The sequence below is a fragment of the Mustela erminea genome, chromosome 1 (genome assembly GCF_009829155.1).
Source record: "Mustela erminea isolate mMusErm1 chromosome 1, mMusErm1.Pri, whole genome shotgun sequence".
Lineage (NCBI taxonomy): Eukaryota > Metazoa > Chordata > Mammalia > Carnivora > Mustelidae > Mustela > Mustela erminea.
In genome coordinates, this window is record NC_045614.1 from 177,338,470 (window position 1) to 177,366,243 (window position 27,774).

Consider the following 27,774-nt stretch of genomic DNA (forward strand, 5'->3'; position numbering starts at 1 on the left):
CAAAATCAGGTTTTTATGGTCTGAAATCCCTATCTTCTTTATGTTTGTCTTTCTTTTCTTCTTTCTTTCCTTCTTTCACACAAGATAATCAGAATTTAATTAAACACAATCATTGGTTCTTTATATACTATCACCATTGTCCATTTGTACTCTATTTTCATTTAGCTGATTTTTTAATTTAATTATTTTTGACAATGTAATTAGTACCAAATTAAAAGTAGTATAGTGCAGTAGGAACATGCTGGTATTTTCAATGATGGTAGCAGGTCAGCTGGATATGCACGTGAGGAAAACTATATCTTGATTTCTACCTCATACCATACACAATCACAGATATAAGTCTAAAGTGAAAGGAAATATTGCAAAGAAATATAGTAAATAACTGAGTTTGGAAGTGAAAAATATTTCTTCAACAAGAAAGAAAGATTAATAACTACAAAAGAAAATTTTGCATGCCACAAATTAGACCTCAACTGTTAACAAAAGGTTAGAATCATTCCCTGCATATTTTCAAACCAAAATGCTCTGAAGCTAGAAATCAATCACAAGAGGAAAGTTGCAGAGAACTCAAATACATGGAGGCTAAAGAGCATCCTATTAAAGAATCAATGAGTCAACCAGGAAATTAAAGAAGAATTACAAAAAATTAATGGAAACAAATGAAAATAAAAACTCAACTGTTCAAAATCTTTGGGATGCAGCAAAGGCAGTCCTAAGAGGAAAATATATAACAATACAACCCTATCTCAAGAAACAAGAAAGGTCTCAAATTCACAACCTAACCCTACACCTAAAAAAAGCAAAAAAGCCTAAACCTAGCAGGATAAGAGAAATAATAAAGATCAGAGAAGAAATCAATGAAATAGAAACCAAAAGAACAATAGAACAGATCAATGAAACCAGGATCTGGTTCTTTGAAAGAATTAATAAGATTGATAAACCCCTGAACAGACTTATCAAAAATAAAGAGAAAGGACCCAAATTAATAAAATCATGAATGGAAGAGGAGAGATCACAACCAACACCAAAGAAATACAAACAATTATAAGAACATATTACAAGAACTATACGCCAGCAAATTAGACAATCTGGAAGAAATGGATTCATTCCTAGAGACCTATAAACTACCAAAACTGATCCAGGAAGAAATGGAAAACCTGAACAGACCCATAACCAGTAAGGAAATTGAAGCAGCCATCAAAAATCTCCCAAAAATACAAGAGCCCAGGGCCAGATGGCTTCCCAGAGGAATTCTACCAAACATTTAAAGAAGAATTAATACCTATTCTCCTGTATTTGTTCCAAAAACTAGAAATGGAAGGAAAACCTCTGAACTCATTTTATGAGGCCAGTATTACCTTGATCCCAAAACCAGATAAAGACCCCATCAAAAAGAAGAATTATAGACCAATATCCCTGATGAACACTGATGCAAAAATTCTCACCAAAGGACTAGCAAATAGGATCCAGCAGTACATTAAAAGGATTATTCAACACAACCAAGTAGGATTTATTCCTGGGCTGCAAGGTTGGTTCAACATTCACAAGTCAGTCAATGTGATACAAAGACACTAATAAAAGAAAGAACAAGAACCATGTGAGGGAGAAAAAGCATTTGATAGCATCCTTTCTTGATCAAAACTCTTCACAGTATAGGGATAGGGGATAGAGGGTACTTAACCTCAATATTACAAAAGTCATCTATGAAAAAGAGCAAATATCGTTCTCAAGGGGAAAACCTGAGAGCTTCTCCCCTAAGGTCAGGAACATGGTAGGAATGTCCACTATCTCCATTGCTATTCACCATAGGGCTAGGAGTCCTAGCCTCAGCAATCAGACAACAAAAAGAAGTAAAAGTCATCCGAATTGGCAAAGAAGTCAACCTCTCACTCTTTGCAGATGATATGATACTTCATGTGCAAAACTCAAACAACTCTACCCGAAACTTCTAGAACTTATACAGGAATTCAGTAAATCGTCAGGATATAAAATCAATGCACAGAAATCAGTTGCATTTCTATACACCAAGACAGATGAAAGAGAAATTAAGGAGTCAAACCCATTTACAATTGCACCCATAACCATAAGATACCTAGGAATAACCCTAATCAAAAAGGCAAAGAATCTGTACTCAGAAAACTATAGAATACTCATAAAAGAAAATGAGGAAGACACAAAGAAATGGAAAAATGTCCCATGCTCATGGATTAGAAGAACAAATACTGTGAAAATGTCTATGCTATCTGGAGGAATCTACACATTTAATGCAATCCTTATTAAAATATCATTAACTTTTTTCAAGGGAATGGAACAAATAATCCTAAAATTTGTATGGAACCAGAAAAGACCCTGAATAGCCAGAGGAATGTTGAAAAAGAAAACCAAAGCTGTTAGCATCACAACTCCGGACTTCAAGCTCTATTACAAAGATGTAATCATCAAGATAGTATGATACTGGCACAAAAAAAGACACATAGATTAATGGAACAGAATAGAAAGCCCAGAAATGGCTCTGGGCTGTCATTTCCTGACATTAACATGTCATTAACATTACATTAACATGTTAATGTCAGGAAATGACAGATGTTGGACCCTCAACTCTACAGTCAACTAATCTTCAACAAAGCAGGAAAGAATGTCCAATGGAAAAAAGACAGTCTCTTTAACAAATGGTGTTGGGGATACTGTACAGCCACATGCAGAAGAATGAAACTGGACTATTTCCATACACCACACACAAAAATAGACTCAAAATAGATGAAAGACCTCAATGTGAGACAGGAATCCATCAAAATCTTTGAGAAGGCAGCAACCCCTTCAACCTCAAGTTGCAGCAGCTTCTTTCTAGAAACATTGTCAGAGGCAATGGGAAGCATGGGCAAAAATGAACTATTAGAACTTCATCAAGATCAAAAACTTTTGCACCACAAAGGAAGCAGTCAACAAACCCAAAAGACAACTGACAAAATGGGAGAGGATATTTGCAAATGACATATCAGATAAAGGGCTAGTATCCAAAATCTGCAAAGAACTTATCAAGATCAATACCCAAATCCAATACCCAATCCAATAAGCAATCCAGTCAAGAAATGGGAAGAAGACATGAATAGACATTTCTGCAAAAAAGACATCCAAATGACCAACAGATACATGAAGAAGTGCTCAACATCACTCACCATCAGGGAATTATACATCAAAACCTTAATGAGGTACTACCTCACACCACTCAGAATAACTAAACTTAACATGTCAAGAAATGACAGATGTTGGCAAGGATGGGGAGAAAAGGGAACCCTCCTACACTGTTGGTGGGAATGCAAGCTGGTGAAGTCTCTTTGGAAAACAGTATGGGGGGTCCTCGAAAAGTTGAAAATAGAACTGCCCTGTAACTCAGCAATTGAACTACATGTATTTGTCCCAAAGATACAAATGTAGTGATCTGAAGGGACACATGTTTATAGCAGCAATGTCCACAATAGCCAAACTATGGAAAGAACCATTCATCAACAGATGAATGGACACAATGGAATATTATGCAACCATCAAAAATTGAAATCTTGTCATTTTCAATGATGTGGATGGAACTAGAGGGTATTATGCCAGGCAAAATAAGTCAATCAGAGAAAGACAATTATCATATGATTTCACTGATGTGAGGAATTTGAGAAACAAGACGAGGATCATAGAGGAAGGGAAAGAAAAATGAAACAAGGCAAAACCAAGGAGGGAGATAAACCATAAGAGACTCTTAATTTCAGGAAACAAACTGAGGGTTGCTGGAGTGGAGGACTGGTTCAGACAGGAAGGGGGTGGGAAGGATGGGGTGGTTGGGTAATGGACAGTGAGCAGGGTATTTGCTATGGTGAGCACTGTGGACTGTCTAAGACTGATGAATCAAAGACCCATACCCCTGAAACAAATAACACATTATATGTTACTTAAAAAAAGAAAAAAAAAGAAATTTTGCAAATTGGTCTGTAGTAAAAACAGGATACTTGATAGCTAAAAACACCACTAAAACTGTAAACAGGCAATGCATGGAGTGAAAGCAAGTTTTTCCAATACATATATGTGACAAAAGATTCATATCTAAATATAGAAAGAGAAAAGAACAAAAAAAAAGGAACTCAATAGAAAAATGCAGAAAGGTTTTATATACATTTCACAAGAGTATATCAAATCAACAATAAATTTATGTAAAGAAGTTCACCTTCATTAGTAATAAAGAGGATGCAAATTTAAGACACAAAGTGATACCCATTAAACACATATGAGAATGGCTAAAGTGAGAGAAGGAAGGGCAGGAAAAAAAAAAGAAACTAATGTTGTCACAGATATAGAGTATGATAGTGAGGATAGTGAAACATAATAGTTCAGTTTGCAATTTTGGGAAACTACTTAGAAGGATCTACTAAAGTTGAATATCTGTAGACCTTATGTCATTGCAATTGCACTTCTAGATATCTGTTCACCATGTACACATGTACACATGCTCACCAAAAACCAATACAAGCATTATTTGCACAGACATTCTTTATAATAGCCTCAAATTGGAAAAAGATAAGGTTTGATATATTTTCACAAAGAAACTATCCCTCAAGAATTAATCCTTTATAACTATACCCTAAAAATATGGGTTCATCTCACGACCATAATGTTGGACAAAGAAACTAGAGAGTAGAATATATGCTGATTTCAGTTATATAAGTTACAGAAACAAGCAAAAATGTACCTATGACATTAGCAGTTAGGATAAATGGTCACCCTAGGATGAGAGTATGAAGTAATGACTGAAAGAAAGCTGAAGGGGTATATTTTTGCTCTTAATGCCCAAGTATTTGATCTGAATGTCAGTTAAGTGTGTGTGTTTAGTTTGTAAAAACTCACTGGGCTCTCCATTTGTGAAGAATGTATTCTTCTATAAAAATGTTACATTTCAATACAAAATTGAAGGAAAGAAAGAAAGCTAGGATTTGGCAAACCTCTAACCATATGTATTCCCCCAACCTGTTTTTCTGCCTCTCACCAGCAGTATTCATCATCCAGAATCCTATGTCATCATTTCTTTTCATGGGGCTTTTTTTGCATATCTATTTACTCTCAAAAATTATTTCTAAGAATACATGCAATTATTGTTGCTAACTTTATAAAAGGATACTATGCTGCTTATATAATAGATGTTGAGATTCACTTTTTTCCCCTATGATATTATATTGTTCAGATTCAAATTTGAGTACCAAACTGGTCACTATATTGTGTCTTTGTGTGAAAGTGAGTGTGTGTGCTTATGTAAATGTGTGTTTGCCTAAATATTAAGATATATAAATAGTTAGCTCAATCTCAATATTTTGCTGTATGAATTTTTATGTATATTGTTCAACAATATTATTAAAAAACTGGCTCTCTACATGTGATATACTTTCCATAAAATTTCTGTTCAAATTTAGCCACATATTAATATCAATTTAAAGAGCGGTTTTAGAAATAAAAAAAAAAGTTTAAATTAGGTTCCCATCATTTTTTATAAATTTTTACTTTTTTTGGATACTCTTTTTATTAACAGTAAGAGTTAATTCCAATTACCACCATATTGGTATGATAAAGCTATTAAATAAACCCTCTGTCTTATTATTAACATTAATTTGGCATCACACATACTAATATACACAATAAATAGTCACTTGCTAGGCCATGATACTCAGGTTTTTATTGATTATAATCAGTAGATACATTGAGGGACATAATTTGATTTATGGTTTATATGAATTCAAGCAATAGCAAACATGCTGAATTAAGTTTTAGTATATACAAAAATTAAAACTAATTTCTTAATTATAGCAAAAAATAGTGTAGCATTTTATTTCTAAGAGTGCATACTGATGACATGTTCTAATTTCTGAATGATAAATGCAACATCTTTGTTATTGCCTTTTTAGTCACATGAGGATAATAATAGGCTATAATCACCATTAAAATGAAATATCTCTATTTCTTAGAAAAGAAGAGGGAGAGCCAGCATAAGGAGTGAAATGCAAAATTCACAGATGGGGAAATGATATATTTTAATCTGCCTTTGACATAATGGATCCTGAACAAGGGGCTTAGTATCATAGGAAATTTATTTATTCCTAGGAGTAACATTTTCAAGGCTGGTTGGAGATGGAAATATTTTCATTTGTTAGGAAATAGTGTTCCTTAGAAGAATTTTTATACCTGTGGAAGATGAAAACGTATTTACCCCTGTGGGAGTTTGTCTGGAATATTATAATTCATGAAGAAATGCCTGAATGAAACATAGTTTATTTCACAGACTTTCATTCTTATATTAAATTTGAAATGGAAATAAAGTTCTTCATAATTAAACATATGTCTTCCTTCATTTTGTTAACACAACCCTTCTATTTCCAAGTGAACAAAAATCCCTAAAATTGGTATAAAAGAAAGTGTTGTAATCTTTTCTTAAAAAGAAAAGATTAAACCTGCATCAGCAAGTAGGCAAGACTTATTTATGTGTGCTCTTTTATGAAATTCTTATTAAGATCTTCCTAAAATTCATATCAAATAGTTTACTTAAGAATAAAGATAACAAATTTCTCTAAGTTTCTTAACGTTTTTCCTAAGCAGATTTTTCCTTCTACTTTTTTGTATCTTGTTGATAATTAGTTATTTTAACAGGGAGGAAAACTATTAAAATATGTTTCTTTAGATCATGGTCCAGTTTTCTTCAAGCATACAGAGAAGATTATTCCAATATATATGATATGTAGTATAGCCGGAGACCTACTTTCTAACAAATTTGGGTTTTCTTAGAGTCTAATTTATTTCATTAGAGTTAAGTCTTAAATTACAGCCCCTTTTTGTAGAATGATGATAATGTAACATAATGATGCATTAATAGCCATTTTGTCACGTTAACCAATGGCCAATTTTTATAACAATCTATTCTAACTCCTGGATGACAAATCTGGAGATAACTTGACATGAATCCTGGAAGAAAACTCTGTTCAGGATGCTGAAGTCACACAAAGGATCAGATTGAGAAATCAGACTTATGAGAAAAAGATTGAAGTGATTATAGGGCACAGAAAAAGCAAGGGAAGTTCTGGGACCATAAATGCAATCTGGTCCTTCCTTGCTTCATTAGAATGTTTTCTGGCTCAGATTAATGTAAGAAAATTCCAAGTAATTACACGGCTGTATTATTTACACAGGGAACCATTCCAGCGTGAAGCTTCTTTAGTAAAACCATACCCCACAAACTCATAATTTCCAGGTTTGTTTAAAATAATAAATCCTAGACAGACAAGGCATACCGTGATAAAAGGATTGCATAGCTAAGGTCTCCCTAGTTTACCAATACTACTAGTTAGTTTTCAGAGTGGTCTGTCTTTGAAGGTTTACAGGGAGGGTTGAAGGCCTTCCTTCTTTGTTTGGAGCATCTGCCCTTATAAAAGGAAAGAATGGATGGAATGTCCATTACTCATCATTTTCTCCCAAACATTGAATGGAAAGAGAACCAGTTGAACTAACAGAAGTTGGTGATAAAAGAAAAAATAGGTTCTCTAGCAGATAAAACACCAACATGAGAAATAAGGATTTGGGAAAGAGGAAGGAAGTCAGGAGAATATTTGCCTATTTCACAAATCAATCTATATCTACCTTAATATCTGTATAAAATTATTTAAGTTACTATTATCTCCCTGTGAAGAACTTTTTCCATGTTACATTTTGTTTTTATTATTAAAATTTTCCTATTTACTGGTGTTGTTTCCTTGGTGAATATCACTTAGGATTTCAAATCAGGTACTAAATATTATTTTATGATTTCAACAAGTGTACTAAAAAGCATAATGGAAATGCTGTAAAAATAATAAATTGTATTATATTTATCAGGTTAGTAGCCACTAAAATAATTGAGAACATTCTGCTATCACTTCCTTGAGAATAATATATGTTGATTTTAATTCTTTTAAAAAATAATACAAAATAATTAAACATAAAGTAATACAGCTAATAAAATACAAATTATACCTACATCATAAGGTTAACATACTTTGTGTGGTTGGGTATCCTACATGGTATTAAAATCTTGTCACAGCAAAATTACAACAGTGAAGGAATAGCATTCTTGCATATAACATGACTCTTAAATGGCCCCTAAGAGCAAAATTGTTATGTCTGAAGGAGAAAATACAGTTTTCACATGATTGGTTTATATAAGCAGATTTTCAGTCTACCCCAAATACTTGTCTAAAGTAGCTGTCAAATATAAATCATCTCTCTTTCTCAATAATGTATCAGAATCATATTATTAAATGTCAGAAAATTGGGGAACTATGTATTGGAGATCTTCAGAGCAGAAACCAGATGAAATACTTTTTATTTGTAACTAATTCACAACATAATAATGTATGTTTTAAGTATTCAGTAGATAATGTTAATGAATGTCTTACTACTCCCCATTAAGAGTTATATGATCTTATATTTGTGGTAGGCATTATGTTGGATTTCATTGTGAAGAAACTGAATAATGTATAAAACTAAAACTATAATCCAGACAGCTTCTTTGACTATTGTGTTTCAGGTGGGTACATAATAATTGTTCATATATATCTGATGACATATGTAAAGTGTATTATATAAACTATTTCTAAATTTTTCATTTTCATGATATTCTGTCAGATTGCAACTGGTCATATATGCTTTATTGATCCCATGATTTCCCACTACCACATAGTTGCCAAAAAATCAGATCTTATTATTATCCAGAAATATAAAATCTATGATTCAATCTTAAATGCCAAGTGCTGAAAAACAAGGTCAGTAAGCAAGATGAGAGCTCAATACTTTGGGAAAATATTTAAAATATTGTGATAGAAATAAAACATGTATCTCAGATTTAAAATGCCACCGTTCCAGGGATCCTGAGTGGCTCAGTCAGTTAAGCTTCCAAGACTTGATTTTGGCTCATGTTATGACCTCGGGGTCATAAGATTGAGTCCCATATTGGGCTCTGTGCTGAGTGGAGCCTGTATGGGATTCTCGCTCTCCCTCTTTGTCTATCTTCCACCCCTAGGCATGCTCTCTTTTGAAAGAAAGAAAGGAAGACAGAAAGAAAGAAAGGAATAAACAAAGAACAACTGTCACCATTCCTCATGAATGAAATTAAAGCAGGGTTAATACCCTTATAAGTATTTTAATTATATTTTATATGGTGAGACTATTGGACAATAGTTTGAGCAGATAGACAAACATGCCTTAGTAATTGGCCCTGATCAATAATAATGGCTAAAAAGGGAAAAAGAAAGGATAATAAGTAATTCACATCAAAATAGATATGTAGAGTTAATAAATTTATAATGGTAATGACAGTAATTCTTATAAAGTCCTTTTCAAGTTAAAAACAAATAAGTGCTGAGATTTCTGGAAAGATGGCAGAGTAGGAGGACCGTAGGTCCACTTCATCCCATGGACATACTTAGATAACATCCATATCAATGAAACACACCCAGAAATTACTTGAAGACTAGAGGAACAGACTTTCCATAGTTAATCATAGAGAGTTGGCCACATCATAAAAGGGAAGGGGGGTGGAGATGTGGTTGGGAACTAAACTCCTGGCAAAACCAACCACAAATGGAAAAGATACATCAAATATAGAGAAAGGATAGGAGCAGACCCCATACCAGGAACCCCAGAAATGGGGGACATGACCTACACTGGGTATAGAGGTCCTTATAATATTTGGCTTTGAAAACCAGTGGTGCTTAGCTTCCTGAGTATTTATAATAAGTAAGGCTTAACTCTGGATACTTAAATACTCAATCACATCAAGATGCAGCAGTTTGGGGGGAGGAGTCAAGATGGCGGAGAAGTAGCAGGCTGAGACTACTTCAGCTAGCCGGAGATCAGCTAGATAGCTTATCTAAAGATTGCAAACACCTGAAAATCCATCGGCAGATCGAAGAGAAGAAGAACAGCAATTCTGGAAACAGAAAAACGACCACTTTCTGAAAGGTAGGACCGGCGGAGAAGTGAATCCAAAGCGACGGGAAGATAGACCCCGGGGGGAGGGGCCGGCTCCCGGCAAGCGGCAGAGCAACGGAGCACAAAATCAGGACTTTTAAAAGTCTGTTCCGCTGAGGGACATCGCTCCAGAGGCTAAACCGGGGCGAAGCCCACGCGGGTTCAGCGTGGCCTCAGGTCCCGCAGGGTCACAGAAGGATCGGGGGTGTCTGAGTGTCGCAGACCTTGCGGGTATTGGAACGGGAAAGCCGGCTACAGAGACAGAGCCAACAGTAAGCTCACAGCTCGGTGTTACCTTGAACCGGTCGCAGGCTCGGTAAGCTCGGAGCGCGGCCGGAGGTCAGGCAGACGGGAGTAACTGGCGCTGTTCTCTGAGGGCGCACTGAGGAGTGCGGCACTGGGCTCTCGACTCCTCCGGGCCGGAGACCAGGAGGCCGCCATTTGTATTCCCGTCCTCCGGAACTCTCTACGGAAAGCGCTCAGGGAACAAAACCTCCTGAAAGCAAACCCGAGCGGATTACTCACCCCGGCCCCGGGTAAGGGCGGTGTCATTCCGCCTGGGGCAAAGACACTTGAGAATCACTACAACAGGCCCCACCCCCAGAAGATCAACAAGAAATCCAGCCGAGACCAAGTTCACCTACCAAGGAGTACGGTTTCAATACCAAGGAGAGCAGCAGAATTCCAGAGGAGGAGAAAGCCAAGCACGGAACTCATGGCTTTTTCCCTGTGAGTTTTTTTTTTAGTCTTGCAGTTAATTTAATTTTTTTTCTTTTTCATTTTTTTTTTTTCTCGCCTTCGGGTAAAATTTTTTTTTTTAACTGTTACCTTTTTCTTTTTTTAACGATTTTTTACTAGTTTATCTAATATATATATTTTTTCTTTTTTACATTTTTCTTAGGTGTTTTCTTTTTTTAAATTCTTTTCTTTTTTTTTTTTTTCTTTTTTTTTCTTTCTTCCTTTTTGAACCTCTTTTTATCCCCTTTCTCCCTCCTCACGATTTTGGATCTCTTCTAATTTGGATAAAGCATTTTTTCCTGGGGTTGTTGCCACCCTTTTAGTATTTTACTAGCCCCTTCATATACTCTTACCTGGACAAAATGACAAGACGGAAAAATTCAACACAAAAAAAAGAACAAGAGGCAGTACCGAAGGCTAGGGACCTAATCAATACAGACATTGGTAATATGTCAGATCTAGAGTTCAGAATGACAATTCTCAAGGTTCTAGCCGGGCTCGAAAAAGGCATGGAAGATATTAGAGAAACCCTATCGAGAGATATAAAAGCCCTTTCCGGAGAAATAAAAGAACTAAAATCTAACCAAGTTGAAATAAAAAAAGCTATTAATGAGGTGCAATCAAAAATGGAGGATCTCACTGCTAGGATAAATGAGGCAGAAGAAAGAATTAGTGATATAGAAGACCAAATGACAGAGAATAAAGAAGCTGAGCAAAAGAGGGACAAACAGCTACGGGACCACGAGGGGAGAATTCGAGAGATAAGTGACACCATAAGATGAAACAACATTAGAATAATTGGGATTCCAGAAGAAGAAGAAAGAGAGAGGGGAGCAGAAGGTATACTGGAGAGAATTATTGGGGAGAATTTCCCCAATATGGCAAAGGGAACGAGCATCAAAATTCACGAGGTTCAGAGAACGCCCCTCAAAATCAATAAGAATAGGCCCACACCCCGTCACCTAATAGTAAAATTTACAAGTCTCAGTGACAAAGAGAAAATCCTGAAAGCAGCCCGGGAAAAGAAGTCTGAGACATACAATGGTAAAAATATTAGATTGGCAGCTGACTTATCCACAGAGACCTGGCAGGCCAGAAAGAGCTGGCATGATATTTTCAGAGCACTAAATGAGAAAAACATGCAGCCAAGAATACTATATCCAGCTAGGCTATCATTGAAAATAGAAGGAGAGATTAAAAGCTTCCAGGACAAACAAAAACTGAAAGAATTTGCAAATACCAAACCAGCTCTACAGGAAATATTGAAAGAGGTCCTCTAAGCAAAGAGAGAGCCTACAAGTGGTAGATCAGAAAGGAACAGAGACCATATACAGTAACAGTCACCTTACAGGCAATACAATGGCACTAAATTCATATCTCTCAATAGTTACCCTGAATGTTTATGGGCCAAATGCCCCTGTCAAAAGACACAGGCTATCAGAATGGATAAAAAAACAAAACCCATCTATATGTTGCCTCCAAGAAACTCATTTTAAGCCCGAAGACACCTCCAGATTTAAAGTGAGGGGGTGGAAAAGAATTTACCATGCTAATGGACATCAGAAGAAAGCAGGAGTGGCAATCCTTATATCAGATCAATTAGATTTTAAGCCAAAGACTATAATAAGAGATGAGGAAGGAACTATATCATACTCAAAGGGTCTGTCCAACAAGAAGATTTAACAATTTTAAATATCTATGCCCCCAATGTGGGAGCAGCCAACTATATAAACCAATTAATAACAAAATCAAAGAAACACATCAACAATAATACAATAATAGTAGGGGACTTTAACACTCCCCTCACTGAACTGGACAGATCATCCAAGCAAAAGATCAGCAAGGAAATAAAGGCCTTAAACGACACACTGGACCAGATGGACATCACAGATATATTCAGAACATTTCATCCCAAAGCAACAGAATACACATTCTTCTCTAGTGCACATGGAACATTCTCCAGAATAGATCACATCCTCGGTCCTAAGTCAGGACTCAACCAGTATCAAAAGATTGGGATCATTCCCTGCATATTTTCAGACCACAATGCTCTAAAGCTAGAACTTAACCACAAAAGGAAGTTTGGAAAGAACCCAAATACATGGAGACTAAACAGCATCCTTCTAAAGAATGAATGGGTCAACCGGGAAATTAAAGAAGAATTGAAAAAAATCATGGAAACAAATGATAATGAAACCACAACGGTTCAAAATCTGTGGGACTCAACAAAGGCAGTCCTGAGAGGAAAATATATAGTGGTACAAGCCTTTCTCAAGAAACAAGAAAGGTCTCAGGTACACAACCTAACCCTACACCTAAAGGAGCTGGAGAAAGAACAAGAAAGAAACCCTAAGCCCAGCAGGAGAAGAGAAATCATAAAGATAAAAGCAGAAATCAATGAAATAGAAATCAAAAAAACAATAGAACAAATCAACGAAACTAGGAGCTGGTTCTTTGAAAGAATTAATAAAATTGATAAACCCCTGGCCCGACTTATCAAAAAGAAAAGAGAAAGGACCCAAATAAATAAAATCATGAATGAAAGAGGAGAGATCACAACTAACACCAAAGAAATACAAACTATTATAAGAACATACTATGAGCAACTCTACGCCAATAAATTTGACAATCTGGAAAAAATGGATGCATTCCTAGAAACATATAAACTACCACAACTGAACCAGGAAGAAATAGAAAGCCTGAACAGACCCATAACCACTAAGGAGATTGAAAGAGTCATTAAAAATCTCCAAACAAACAAAAGCCCAGGGCCAGATGGCTTCCCAGGGGAATTCTACCAAACATTTAAAGAAGAACTAATTCCTATTCTCCTGAAACTGTTCCAAAAAATAGAAATGGAAGGAAAACTTCCAAACTCATTTTATGAGGCCAGCATCACCTTGATCCCAAAACCAGACAAGGATCCCACCAAAAAAGAGAGCTATAGACCGATATCCTTGATGAACACAGATGCAAAAATACTCAACAAAATACTAGCCAATACGATTCAACAGTACATTAAAAAGATTATTCACCACGACCAAGTGGGATTTATTCCAGGGCTGCAAGGTTGGTTCAACTCCGCAAATCAGTCAATGTGATACAACACATCAATAAAAGAAAGAACAAGAACCATATGATACTCTCAATAGATGCTGAAAAAGCATTTGACAAAGTACAGCATCCGTTCCTGATCAAAACTCTTCAAAGTGTAGGGATAGAGGGCACATACCTCAATATCATCAAAGCCATCTATGAAAAACCCACCGCAAATATCATTCTCAATGGAGAAAAACTGAAAGCTTTTCCGCTAAGGTCAGGAACACGGCAGGGATGTCCATTATCACCACTGGTATTCAACATAGTACTAGAGGTCCTAGCCTCAGCAATCAGACAACAAAAGGAAATTAAAGGCATCCAAATCGGCAAAGAAGAAGTCAAATTATCACTCTTCACAGATGATATGATACTATATGTGGAAAACCCAAAAGACTCCACTCCAAAACTGCTAGAACTTATACAGGAATTCAGTAAAGTGTCAGGATATAAAATCAATGCATAGAAATCAGTTGCATTTCTCTACACCAACAGCAAGACAGAAGAAAGAGAAATTAAGGAGTCAATCCCATTTACAATTGCACCCAAAACCATAAGATACCTAGGAATAAACCTAACCAAAGAGGCACAGAATCTATACTCAGAAAACTATAAAGTACTCATGAAAGAAATTGAGGAAGACACAAAGAAATGGAAAAATGTTCCATGCTCCTGGATTGGAAGAATAAATATTGTGAAAATGTCTATGCTACCTAAAGCAATCTACACATTTAATGCAATTCCTATCAAAGTACCATCCATCTTTTTCAAAGAAATGGACAAATAATGCTAAAACTTATATGGAACCAGAAAAGACCTCGAATAGCCAAAGGGATATTGAAAAAGAAAGTCAACGTTGGTGGCATCACAATTCCGGACTCCAAGCTCTATTACAAAGCTGTTGTCATCAAGACAGCATGGTACTGGCACAAAAACAGACACATAGATCAATGGAACAGAATAGAGAGCCCAGAAATAGACCCTCAACTCTATGGTTAACTAATCTTCGACAAAGCAGGAAAGAATGTCCAATGGAAAAAAGACAGCCTCTTCAATAAATGGTGCTGGGAAAATTGGACAGCCACATGCAGAAAAATGAAATTGGACCATTTCCTTACACCACACACGAAAATAGACTCAAAATGGATGAAGGACCTCAATGTGCGAAAGGAATCCATCAAAATCCTTGAGGAGAACACAGGCAGCAACCTCTTTGACCTCTGCCGCAGCAACATCTTCCTAGGAACAACGCAAAAGGCAAGGGAAGCAAGGGCAAAAATGAACTATTGGGATTTCATCAAGATCAACATCTTTTGCACAGCAAAGGAAACAGTTAACAAAACTAAAAGACAACTGACAGAATGGGAGGAGATATTTGCAAACGACATATCAGATAAAGGGCTATTGTCCAAAATCTATAAAGAACTTAGCAAACTCAACACCCAAAGAACAAATAATCCAATCAAGAAATGGGCAGAGGACATGAACAGACATTTCTGCAAAGAAGACATCCAGATGGCCAACAGACACATGAAAAAGTGCTCCATATCACTCGGCATAAGGGAAATACAAATCAAAACCACAATGAGATATCACCTCACACCAGTCAGAATGGCTAAAATCAACAAGTCAGGAAATGACAGATGCTGGCGAGGATGCGGAGAAAGGGGAACCCTCCTACACTGTTGGTGGGAATGCAAGCTGGTGCAGCCACTCTGGAAAACACCATGGAGGTTCCTCAAAATGTTGAAAATAGAACTGCCCTATGACCCAGCAATTGCACTATTGGGTATTTACCCTAAGGATACAAACGTAGTGATCCGAAGGGGCACGTGCACCCGAATGTTTATAGCAGCAATGTCCACAATAGCCAAACTATGGAAAGAACCTAGATGTCCATCAACAGATGAATGGATCAAGAAGATGTGGTATATATACACAATGGAATACTATGCAGCCATCAAAAGAAATGAAATCTTGCCATTTGCGACAACATGGATGGAACTAGAGCGTATCATGCTTAGCGAAATAAGTCAAGCAGAGAAAGACAACTATCATATGATCTCCCTGATATGAGGAAGTGGTGATGCAACATGGGGGCTTAAGTGGGTAGGAGAAGAATCAATGAAACAAGATGGGATTGGGAGGGAGACAAACCATAAGTGACTCTTAATCTCACAAAACAAACTGAGGGTTGCTGGGGGGAGGGGGTTTGGGAGAAGGGGGTGGGATTATGGACATTGGGGAGGGTATGTGCTTTGGTGAGTGCTGTGAAGTGTGTAAACCTGGTGATTCACAGACCTGTACCCCTGGGGATAAAAATATATGTTTATAAAAAATAAAAAATTAATTTAAAAAAAAAAGAGAAAAAAAAGAGAAAAAAAAAAAGATGCAGCAGTTTGAAAAGGGCCTGGGGGTATTTTTGAAGATTTATTTATTAATCTCAGAATGTAACCAAAAGGGGCAGGGATCTTTAGGAGACTCCTCTAAGAACAACAGAGCTAGCAGGGCTCCATTTATCCACCTCAGCCCCCAGCCCAGAAAAACAGATTTGTTGGAACCAGCTTAAACACTCTACACTTGCCACCTTGCCCCTGCATTCTCCTGTGGATTAGCCCTATCCAACCCACCCACAAGGAAGAAACCCCTCCAAAGTAGCTCCTACTACATTATATCCTGCAGGGATCCGTAACAGGGAGCAGGGTCACTCCAAAGTGATTCCTGCCCTAGGGAGACAGAAAGATAACTACACACATTAGCTCAATCAAAGCCCTAGCAGACAAAATGGGAACAAGTATCCATCTGAGTTCTAGTCCTATGCACTATTGAAAGGCTCTCAGGGGACAATGAAGGGAGAACACTCTGCAGCTCACTGTGCCCTCATCCCTAGAAGATGGGCTCAGGCAGGCATGTGGTCTGACTGCTGATAATACCAAACTACAAGCCAAACTACAAGCAACCCCAGGATAGCACCCTAACAGCAAAGGGATAAAACCCTGCTCACAACAGGTAAAGTGGGCCAATTTGATTAAAGGCAAATATGGCTCCGTCACAATAGTACGGTACATGCAACTCACAAAAGAAATACTCCTAAAGAGGAGAGGGGAGGAGTCAAGATGGCGGAGAAGTAGCAGGCTGAGACTGCTTCAGCTAGCAGGAGATCAGCTAGATATCTTATCTAAAGATTGCAAACACCTGCAAATCCATCGGCAGATTGAAGAGAAGAAGAACAGCAATTCTGGAAATAGAAAAACAACCACTTTCTGAAAGGTAGGACTGGCAGAGAAGTGAATCCAAAGTGACAGGAAGATAGACCCCGGGGGGGGGGGGGCGGCTCCCGGGAAGCGGAGGAGCAACGGTGCACAAAATCAGGACTTTTAAAAGTCTGTTCCGCTGAGCGACATCGCTCCAGAGGCTAAACCGGGGCAAAGCCAGGCGGGGTCAGCGTGGCCTCAGGTCCCGCAGGGTCATAGAAGGATCGGGGGTGTCTGAGTGTCGCAGAGCTTGCGGGTATTGGAATGGGAAAACCAGCTACAGAGACAGAGCCGACAGTAAGATCACAGCTCGGGCTTACCTTGAACCAGCCTCAGGCTCGGTGACTCGGAGCACAGCCGGAGGTCAGGCAGACTGGAGTAACTGAGCGCTGTTCTCTGAGGGTGCACTGAGGAGTGGGGCCCCGGGCTCTCAGCTCCTCCGGGCCAGATACCAGGAGGTCGCCATTTGTATTCCTGTCCTCCAGAACTCTACAGAAAGCGCTCAGGGAACAAAAGTTCCTGAAAGCAAACCCGAGCGGATTACTCAGCCCGGCCCCCTGGTAAGGGCAGTGCAATTCTGCCTGGGGCAAAGACACTTGAGAATCATTACACCAGGCTCCTCCCCCAGAAGATCAACAAGAAATCCAGCCAAGACCAAGTTCACCTACCAAAGAGTACAGTTTCAATAGCAAGGAGAACAGCAGAATTCCAGAGGAAGAGAAAGCAAATCACGGAACTCATGGCTTCCTCCCTGTGATTTTTTTAGTCTTGCAGTTAATTTAATTTTTTTCGTTTTCATTTTTTTTTCTCTTCGTCTGCTAAATATTTTTTTAACTTTTACCCTTTTCTTTTTTAACATTTTTTAACTAGTTTATCTAATATATATATATTTTCTTTTTATATTTTTCTTTATTCGTTTTCTTTTTTAAAATTCTTTTCTTTCTTTTTTTTTTTTCTATTTTTTTTTTCTTTCTTCCTTTTTGAACCTCTTTTTATCCCCTTTCTTCCCCCTCACGATTTGGGATCTCTTCTGATTTGGTTAAAGCATATTTTCCTAGGGTTGTTGCCACCCTTTTAGTATTTTACTTGCTCATTCATATACCCTTATCTGGGCAAAATGACAAGACGGAAAAATTCAACACAAAAAAAAGAACAAGAGGCAGTACCGAAGGCTAGGGGCCTAATCAATACAGACATTGGTAATATGTCAGATCTAGAGTTCAGAATGACAATTCTCAAGGTTCTAGCCAGGCTCGAAAAAGGCATGGAAGATATTAGAGAAACCCTCTCGGGAGATATAAAAGCCCTTTCTGGAGAAATAAAAGAACTAAAATCTAACCAAGTTGAAATAAAAAAAGCTATTAATGAGGTGCAATCAAAAATGGAGGCTCTCACTGCTAGGATAAATGAGGCAGAAGAAAGAATTAGTGATATAGAAGACCAAATGACAGAGAATAAAGAAGCTGAGCAAAAGAGGGACAAACAGCTACTGGAACACGAGGGGAGAATTCGTGAGATAAGTGACACCATAAGACGTAACAACATTAGAATAATTGGGATTCCAGAAGAAGAAGAAAGAGAGAGGGGAGCAGAAGGTATACTGGAGAGAATTATTGGGGAGAATTTCCCCAATATGGCAAAGGGAACGGCATCAAAATTCAGGGGGTTCAGAGAACGCCCTCAAATTAATAAGAATAGGCCCACACCCTGTCACCTAATCATAAAATTTACAAGTCTTAGTGACAAAGAGAAATCCTGAAAGCAGCCCCAGAAAAGAAGTCTGAGACATACAATGGTAAAAATATTAGATTGGCAGCTGACTTATCCACAGAGACCTGGCAGGCCAGAAAGAGCTGGCATGATATTTTCAGAGCACTAAACGAGAAAAACATGCAGCCAAGAATACTATATCCAGCTAGGCTATCATTGAAAATAGAAGGAGAGATTAAAAGCTTCCAGGACAAACAAAAACTGAAAGAATTTGCAAACACCAAACCAGCTCTACAGGAAATATTGAAAGGGGTCCGCTAAGCAAAGAGAGAGCCTACAAGTGGTAGATCAGAAAGGAACAGAGACCATATACAGTAACAGTCACCTTACAGGCAAAACAATAGCACTAAATTCATATCTCTCAATAGTTACTCTGAATGTTAATGGGCCAAATGCCCAATCAAAAGACACAGGGTATCAGGATGGATAAAAAAACAAAACCCATCTATATGTTGCCTCCAAGAAACTCATTTTAAGCTCAAAGACACCTCCAGATTTAAAGTGAGGGGGTGGAAAAGAATTTACCATGCTAATGGACATAAGAAGAAAGCAGGAGTAGCAATCCTTATATCAGATCAATTAGATTTTAAGCCAAAGACTATAATAAAAGATGAGGAAGGACACTATATCATACTCAAAGGGTCTGTCCAACAAGAAGATCTAACAATTTTAAATATCTATGCCCCCAACGTGGGAGCAGCCAACTATATAAACCAATTAATAACAAAATCAAAGAAACACATCAACAATAATACAATAATAGTAGGGGACTTTAACACTCCCCTCACTGAACTGGACAGATCATCCAAGCAAAAGATCAACAAGGAAATAAAGGCCTTAAACGACACACTGGACCACATGGACATCACAGATATATTCAGAACATTTCATCCCAAAGCAACAGAATACACATTCTTCTCTAGTGCACATGGAACATTCTCCAGAATAGGTCACATCCTCGGTCCTAAGTCAGGACTCAGCCAGTATCAAAAGATTGGGATCATTCCCTGCATATTTTCAGACCACAATGCTCTGAAGCTAGAACTCAACCACAAGAGGAAGTTTGGAAAGAACCCAAATACATGGAGACTAAACAGCATCCTTCTAAAGAATGAATGGGTCAACCGGGAAATTAAAGAAGAATTGAAAAAAATCATGGAAACAAATGATAATGAAAATACAACAGTTCAAAATCTGTGTGACACAATAAAGGCAGTCCTAAGAGGAAAATATATAGTGGTACAAGCCTTTCTCAAGAAACAAGATAGGTCTCAGGTATACAACCTAACCATACACCTAAAGGAGCTGGAGAAAGAACAAGAAAGAAATCCTAAGCCCAGCAGGAGAAGAGAAATCATAAAGATCAAAGCAGAAATCAATGAAATAGAAAGCAAAAAAACAATAGAACAAATCACGAAACTAGGAGCTGGTTCTTTGAAAGAATTAATACAATTGATAAACCCCTGGCCAGACTTATCAAAAAGAAAAGAGAAAGGACCCAAATAAATAAAATCATGAATGAAAGAGGAGAGATCACAACTAACACCAAAGAAATATAAACTATTATAAGAACATACTATGAGCAACTCTACGCCAACAAATTTGACAATCTGGAGAAATGGATGCATTCCTAGAAACATATAAACTACCACAACTGAACCAGGAAGAAATAGAAAGCCTGAACAGACCCATAACCACTAAGGAGATTGAAATAGTCATTAAAAATCTCCAAACAAACAAAAGCCCAGGGCCAGACGGCTTCCCAGGGGAATTATACCAAATATTTAAAGAAGAACTAATTCCTATTCTCCTGAAACTGTTCCAGAAATAGAAATGGAAGGAAAACTTCCAAACTCATTTTATGAGGCCAGCATCACCTTGATCCCAAAACCAGACAAGGATCCCATCGAAAAAGAGAACTACAGACCAATATCCTTGATGAACACAGATGTGAAAATTCTCCCCAAAATACTAGCCAATAGGATTCAACAGTACATTAAAAGGATTATTCACCACGACAAAGTGGGATTTATTCCAGGGCTGCAAGGTTGGTTCAACATCCGCAAATCAGTCAATGTGATACAACACATCAATAAAAGAAAGAACAAGAACCATATGATACTCTCAATAGATGCTGAAAAATCTTTTGACAAAGTACAGCATCCGTTCCTGATCAAAACTCTTCAAAGTGTAGGGATAGAGGGCACATACCTTAATATCATCAAAGCCATCTATGGAAAACCCACTGCAAATATCATTCTCAATGGAGAAAAACTGAAAGCTTTTCCGCTAAGGTCAGGAACACGGCAGGGATGTCCATTATCACCACTGCTATTCAACATAGTACTAGAAGTCCTTGCCTCAGCAATCAGACAACAAAAGGAAATTAAAGGCATCCAAATCGGCAAAGAAGAAGTCAAACTATCACTCTTCACAGATGATATGATACTATATGTGGAAAACCCAAAAGACTCCACTCCAAAACTGCTAGAACTTGTACAGGAATTCAGTAAAGTGTCAGGATATAAAATCAATGCACAAAAATCAGTTGCATTTCTCTACACCAACAACAAGACAGAAGAAAGAGAAATTAAGGAGTCCATCCCATTTACAATTGCACTCCAAACCATAAGATACCTAGGAATAAACCTAACCAAAGAGGCTAAGAATCTATACTCAGAAAACTATAAAGTACTCATGAAAGAAATTGAGGAAGACACAGAGAAATGGAAAAATGTTCCATGCTCCTGGATTGGAAGAATAAATATTGTGAAAATGTCTATGCTACCTAAAGCAATCTACACATTTAATGCAATTCCTATCAAAGTACCATCCATCTTTTTCAAAGAAATGGAACAAATAATTCTAAAATTTATATGGAACCAGAAAAGACCTCGAATAGCCAAAGGGATATTGAAAAAGAAAGCCAATGTTGGTGGCATCACAATTCCGGACTTCAAGCTCTATTACAAAGCTGTCATCATCAAGACAGCATGGTACCGATACAAAAACAGACACATAGATCAATGGAACAGAATAGAGAGCCCAGAAATAGACCCTCAACTCTATGGTCAACTAATCTTTGACAAAGTAGGAAAGAATGTCCAATGGAAAAAAGACAGCCTCTTCAATAATTGGTGTTGGGAAAATTGGACATCCAAATGCAGAAAAATGAAATTGGACCATTTCCTTACACCACACACAAAAATAGACTCAAAATGGAAGAAGGACCTCAATGTGAGAAAGGAATCCATCAAAATCCTTGAGGAGAACACAGGCAGCAACCTCTTCGACCTCAGGAGCAGCAACATCTTCCTAGGAACATCGCCAAAGGCAAGGGAAGCAAGGGCAAAAATGAACTATTGGGATTTCATCAAGATCAAAAGCTTTTGCACAGCAAAGGAAACAGTGAACAAAATCAAAAGACAACTGACAGAATGGGAGAAGATATTTGCAAACGACATATCAGATAAAGAACTAGTGTCCAAAATCTATAAAGAACTTAGCAAACTCACACCCAAAGAACAAATAATCCAATCAAGAAATGGGCAGAGGACATGAACAGACATTTCTGCAAAGAAGGTATCCAGATGGCCAACAGACACATGAAAAAGTGCTCCATATCACTCGGCATCAGGGAAATACAAATCAAAATCACAATGAGATATCACCTCACACCAGTCAGAATGGCTAAAATCATCAAGTCAGGAAATGACAGATGCTGGCGAGGATGCGGAGAAAGGGGAACCCTCCTACACTGTTGGTGGGAATGCAAGCTGGTGCAACCACTCTATAAAACAGCATGGAGGTTCCTCAAAATGTTGAAAATAGAACTGCCCTATGACCCAGCAATTGCACTACTGGGTATTTACCCTAAAGATACAAACGTAGTGATCCGAAGGGGCACGTGCACCCGAATGTTTATAGCAGCAATGTCCACAATAGCCAAACTATGGAAAGAACCTAGATGTCCATCAACAGATGAACTTATCAAGAAGATGTGGTATATATACACATTGGAATACTATGCAGCCATCAAAAGAAATGAAATCTTGCCATTTGCGACAACATGGATGGAACTAGAGCGTATCATGCTTAGCGAAATGAGTCAAGCGGAGAAAGACAACTATCATATGATCTCTTTGATATGAGGAAGTGGTGATGCAACATGGGGGCTTAAGTGGGTAGGAGAAGAATCAATGAAACAAGATGGGATTGGGAGGGAGACAAACCCTAAGTGACTCTTAATCTCACAACACAAACTGAGGGCTGCTGGGGGAAAGGAGGTTGGGAGAAGGGAGGTAGGGTTGTGGACATTGGGGAGGGTATGTGCTTTGGTGAGTGCTGTGAAGTGTTTAAACCTGGCGATTCACAGACCTGTACCCCTGGGGATAAAAATATATGTTTATAAAAAATAAAAAATTAAAAAAAAAAAAGAAAGAGATACTCCTAAAGAGATAACCCTCAGAGTGTTATGTGTCTGACTCAATTTTGGTTCAGGTCATGGACTCAGGGTTGTGAGACCAAGCCTCAAATTGGGTTCCATGCTATGTATGTAGCCTGCTTAACACTCTCTGTCTCCCTTTTCCTTTACTCCGCCCCACTCCTTCTCTCTCTCTTAAATAAATAAATAAATAAATAATAAAATAAAATATACCCATGAAGCACCTAGTTCTGGTAAACAACAGACATTGTGCTACAGCACCACAAGATCTTTCTTCATAAAGCTGCTACTTTCATAATCAGGATTTCCTAATACATAGAAACAGACACAGAGAGATAGACAAAATGAGGTGACAGAGAAATATGTCCCAAATGAAAGAACTGGACAAAACCACAGCAAAAGAGCTAAAGGAAATGGAGATAACTAATATACATGATAAGAATTTAAAGATATTAAATCATAAAGATATTTACTGTACTTGAAAAATGAGTATAGGATCTCAGTGAGACCTTCAACAAAGAGATAGAAAATATACAAATGAACCAATCAGAGATGAAGAACTCAATAATTGAAATTAAAAATCCACTAGAGGGAATCAATATAGGCTAGAGGAGGGAGAAGAATGCATCAAGTGATCTGGAAGACAGAGTAATGGAAAGCACAAAGCTGAACAGCAAAAAGAAACTAGTAATAAAAACTTTGTTGAGAATTTGTTTTTTCCCCCCTATGGATGAATGTTGTACTTTGTTCAATGTTTTTTCTGCATCTCTTTGTCTGAAGAGATGCAGAAAAAACATTGAACAAAGTACAACATTCATCCGTTGGGCGGGGGGAATTCTCAACAAAGGAGATTTAGAGGAAACACACTTCACCATATATGAAAAACCCATGACTATGGGTGGACTATGGTTTGACTATGACCCATCATACTTAATGATGAAAAACTAAGAGTGTTTCCTCTAAGATCAGGAATAAGACAAGGATGTCCATCTCTTCACTTTAATCCAATGTAGTATTGAAAGTCCTAGCCACAGCATCAGATAAGAAGAAATAAAAGGCATCCAAACTGGTAAGGAAGAAGTAAATTTTTCACTATTTGCAGATTACATGGTGCTAAATATAGAAAACCCTAAATGTACCCAAAGACTACAGAACTGAAAATGAATTCAATAGTCAGAGTATACAAATTAATGTACAGAAATTTCTCATTTTATTTCTATAAGTTACTAACAAAGAATCAGAAAGAGAAGGTAAGAAAACAATCCCATCTACAGTTGCACCAAAAATATTAAATACCTAGGAATAAACTTAAACAAGAAGGTGAAAGACCTATATTCTGAAAACTACAAAACACTGATGAAATAAATTGAAGATGACACAAACATATGGAAACATATTCCGTGAGAATGGACAGGAAGAATAAATATTGTTAAAATGTCCATATTACCCAAAGCAATCTACAGTTTTAATGCAATCCCCATCCAAATACCAATAGTATTTCCCACAGATCTAGAACAAATAATCCTAAAATTTACATGGAATCACAAAAGACCCCAAATAACCAAAGCAATCTTGAAAAAGCTGAAAATACCACAATTCTAGATTTCAGGATATACTACAAAGATTTAGTAATCAAAGCAGAATGGTACTGGCACAAAAACAGACACATAAAACAAAACAAAACAAAAAACAAACAAACACAAAAAACAACAACAAACCAGACACATAGATCAGGTAGGAAAGAATAGAGAGTCCAGAAATAAACACACATTTATATGGTCAATTAATATGTATCTAGGGTGGGAAGAATGCCCAATGAGAAAAAGACAGTCTCTTCAATAAGTGGTTTTGGGAAAACTGGACAGCTATAAGCAAAAGAATGAAACTGGACCACTTTCTTAAGCCATATACAAACTCAAAGTAAATTAAAGACCTGAAGCCTCCCAAAGTAAATGTGAGACCTGAAGCCATAGAATTCCTCAAGAAAAACATAAGCAGTAATTTCCTTGAAATTGGTCATAGAAACATCTTTCTAGATATGTCTCCCTGGCATGGGACTACATCAAAATAAGAATATTTTTCACAGTGAAGGAAACCATCAACAAAACAAAAAGGCAACCCACTGAACAGGAGAAGATACTTGCAAATGATAAATCCAGTAAGGGGTTAATACCTTATACAACTCAACACAAAAGAACACACAAATAATCCAGTAAAAAATGGGCAGAGGATCCAAATAGACACTTTTCCAAAGAAGACATATAGATTGCCAACAGGTACTTGAAAAGAGGCTCAGCATCACTAATTATCAGAAGAATGCAAATCAAAACAACAATGAGCTACCACCTCACATCTGTCAGAATTGCTAAAATCAAAAACACAGGAATAACAAATATTGGTAAGGATGTGGAGAAAAAAAGTCCCCTTATATACTGTTTGTGGGAATGCAAATTGGTGCATTCACTGTGGAAAATATTATGGAGGTCTTTAAAAAATTAAAAATAAAGTTACCATATGATCCAGTAATTCCACTACTGGGTATTTACCCAAAGTAAGGGAAAACATTATTTCAAAAAGATATCTGCATACCTATGTTTGTTGCAGCATTATTTACAATACCCAAGATATGGAAGCAGCCCAAGTATTCATTGATAGGTGAATGGATAAAGAAATTATTTTATATACACACACACACACACACACACACACATACATATAAGTATATGTACATGTATATGCGTATATACGTGTGTGTGTGTATGTATATATACTAGCTATAAAAAATAATGAAATCTCGCCATTTGCAACAACACAGATCTAAAGAATATAATGCTAAGTGTAATAAGCCAGAGAGAAAGAGAAAAATACCATAAGATACCACTTATATGTGGAATTTAAGAAATAAAACAAATGAACAAAGAAAAAAAAGGGACAAACAAAAAAAAAAACACATAAATACAGAGAAAAAAACTAGTGGTTGCCAAAGGGGAGGCAGGTGGGAGAGTGAGTAAAATAAAGGGAATTAAGAGTACACTTCTCTTGATGAGCAGTGAGAAATATATAAAATCGTTCAGCAATTATATTGTATACCTAAAACTAATATAAAACTATATGTTAATTTTGCTTGAATAAACAACAAAAAGTAAAATTAGAGAGGAAAATAAATAGATAAATAAAACAAAAAATACTAAACAAATATAAACCAAATTCTATTAAAAATGAATATCACTAATTTTTATAATCACCACTCCTTTCACTGGCAGATTTAACTATACTGTGAATTATACTTTTATACCTTTACCCTAGGTCAGAAATAGACTCAGGGATGAAGATTTGCATGCAGTTGCTCTATTAGGGAAGGCTCTTGGAATAATCGCTAGGGAGGGAACAAGGTAAACAGGATTAGGTACATGGAGAAATTGAACTGTGAAAGATTTGCAACAAAGACCTCAGGTGATCCCCATGGGCAGCTTTATAGGTAGAATGTGACTTCTGATTTGCCTTCCCTTCGATCACAGAGGCAAAGGGCTTTGTATTTGTACCCCCATGTTGGCCAGTTTTTGGATGAAAGTAACCCTGAGGAAGAGACTTACCTTAGCTATGGGTGAAGCATATCTCTTAAGCCTTGAGTAATTCCTGGGGAGGGACTCAGCAATGAGCTGTCTATAGACAATACTCCTAGAAGCCAGAAAAACTAGAGCCTCAGTCCTAAAAGTGAGTGAAGTATAGTGTTCATTCCACCCCTTTATCTAAATAAATGAAATAACAAAAGTCCTTTAGAAAATACCACCAATTTATAACCACAAACTGTTTCACAACAGCTATTCATATAAAACTTACTTATCAGGAAAATTTGTATAATTCAGTCATATAATGGAGTCTTTTGGACCACTGCAGATATATTTCTTTATTACTATTTTTCATGCTGATTTTTTGGCTGTGATTTAAGATTAGAGGAAATTGAATATTTACCTAGTGTAATGGTTAATTTTATATAACAACTTGGAGGATAATTTTGGATGAGATTAAATTTAAATCAGTGAACTTTTGTTAAAGCAGATTGTTCTCCATAATGTCCATGGGACTCAACTAATCAGTTGAAGACTGTAACAGGAAACAAAACAAAACAAAACAAAACATCTCCCTGAGCAAGAGAGCCTCCCCCAGCAGACTTCTGTAAGACTAGAACTGTGTTATCAATTCTCCTGGGTCTCTAGTCTGTTGGTCCCTTCTACTAATCTGGATTTTCCAGCCTCCATAATTACATGAGCCAATTACTTATATAAATTTCTTTGTATATACTCATATAAACATCCTATTTGCTCTGTTTCCTTGAAGAAAGAGATTAACACATCTAGTTTAAAAATAAACTATTATTCTATTGATGAAAGTTAGGAAATTATCACAGTGATTTTCATATAATTATCTTCTCTCATTTTGGTCTCA